The sequence below is a fragment of the Ostrinia nubilalis genome, chromosome 11 (assembly GCF_963855985.1).
Source record: "Ostrinia nubilalis chromosome 11, ilOstNubi1.1, whole genome shotgun sequence".
Classification (NCBI taxonomy): domain Eukaryota; kingdom Metazoa; phylum Arthropoda; class Insecta; order Lepidoptera; family Crambidae; genus Ostrinia; species Ostrinia nubilalis.
In genome coordinates, this window is record NC_087098.1 from 5,894,455 (window position 1) to 5,896,290 (window position 1,836).

The 1,836-nt window shown below is 31.0% G+C and overlaps 1 long non-coding RNA gene across 1 annotated transcript; it reads left to right on the top strand.

Annotated features, from left to right (window-relative positions):
- Nucleotides 1–606: 606 nt before the first annotated feature.
- Nucleotides 607–1,483, top strand: LOC135075852 (uncharacterized). Its single transcript, XR_010258129.1, has 2 exons — nt 607–796; nt 1,321–1,483. It is a non-coding gene; the product is annotated as an uncharacterized LOC135075852 (long non-coding RNA).
- Nucleotides 1,484–1,836: the final 353 nt, after the last annotated feature.

The following is a 1,836-nucleotide window of genomic DNA, read 5'->3' on the forward strand; positions in this document are numbered from 1 at the left end:
TGACAATTAGTGTAATGTTTTAATTAAGACCGAAAATGATACGATTTTCTTTATGGTTTTTGTATTAGTTTGTTTTTAAAATTCACTTTATAGTAAATTAAAGATAAATCCTGATTTAATCACAGTGTTATTTATTAAATATACCTATATATAAAAATGTCTTCATTAAAGTAAATATATTATGTAATTTTAACAGAGGGACTTATATTAGGCTGTCTTTACTTATCTAAATTATTATTTTATAGCTCTAATGTAAACTTTCATCAATCATTCCTCCCTCCAATCCAATGACATATAAAAACATCTTAAAGATGACCTAAACTCTATGCCTAAACTGAACTGTCCCACCAAACTCATTGACAAGGGGGCGCTACCGTCGTTCAACTATATAGTTTCCAACAAGGCAAAAATCGGAACCAGCGATCCAGTATTGACGGTGGCGCCCCGCTGCCAATGTCAAGGTTATATTTCTATCATATTTTTTTTACCACCAAAACTGTCAGATGCTATTTTTCAAATAGCCCTATCCTACTATTTGATACAAAATCTAACGAAATCTCAGAATACGGAACAAACCAGAAACCGTCAACGGGCGTAAATTAAATGTGTATTCATATAAATTACTCCGAATCGCACTAATTTGACTTTAGAGCAATTAGTCAATGGCCGGCGCGCGCATTGTTTACATATCCGTCAGATTGACACTTTATAATTATATTATGCCGTCTTGTGCCGTTCCAACATGTAAGAATGCTACTGGAATTACGAAGAAAGTGCATGGGATCATGTTTTATCCGTAAGTAGCACATTTCCAATTCATTTAAATAAAATAATAATTTTCAAAAAAAATCACGGTTGTATTTTGTAAGTGTTGCCACAGGTCAACGGAATATTTTACCCTACTTTTTTATATTGAATTACATTTGTCTATAAAAAATTCACGCGTTAATTTTGTTAGCGTTACCACAGAATAATGGAATATTTTCCCCATCCTTTTTGTTTTAATTAGTTTTTAGTGTAATTTCATCCATGACATGACAACTGATGACAACCTGATTAATTAAATTATAAGTGCCACTTGTGGTCTAAACTGAATAAATATTTTTGATTTTGATTTGATTTTAATATTTGAATTAATTTATAATATTACTCCCTAAATAATGAGGAGATAATAAATTACTATCGTGAATTTCATACTTTCCCATTTATTCAAAAGTAAGGCATTGGTATCAACAGATCAGCAGCAGCAATATTTGTATATTTAATAATAATTTTAAGTAATTAATTATTGCTTACATACTTACTCTGATTTTCTTTCAGGATACACAGCCAGAGTTGCCTCGCAATCAAATTCAAGTATTGGTGATGTTTTTGATTTGGATTCTGTTTTTGACTCCAAGAAAAGTTAAACTAAAAGCACTACTGCGCCGTAAACAAATGTTTTGTTGTCGATATGTTTACATAATAAAGAACCTTAAGTTTCTTTTTTGTTTTACTTGGCACTAAAATTTATATTCGACTTTTGTAATTGACTTTTAAATAACATATTATACCTACATGTAGTATATTACACTATTTAATAGAAATATCCGTAACCGAAACCGGTATAATATTATTCCTATATCCGTAACCGTATCCATAACCGAAACTACATATCCATAACAGCCCTAAGTAACTCAGTCCACACGCACATGGCTCAAGGGTATAGGTATTTACAGCTTAATTAGGTACTATCCGTTCGCTTTAAGTTTGCCGCTGGCGATATGACGTCACTCGAAGGGAAACGTCTATAACTATAACAAACTATATTTAATTTTAGAATGTTTTTTATTTATT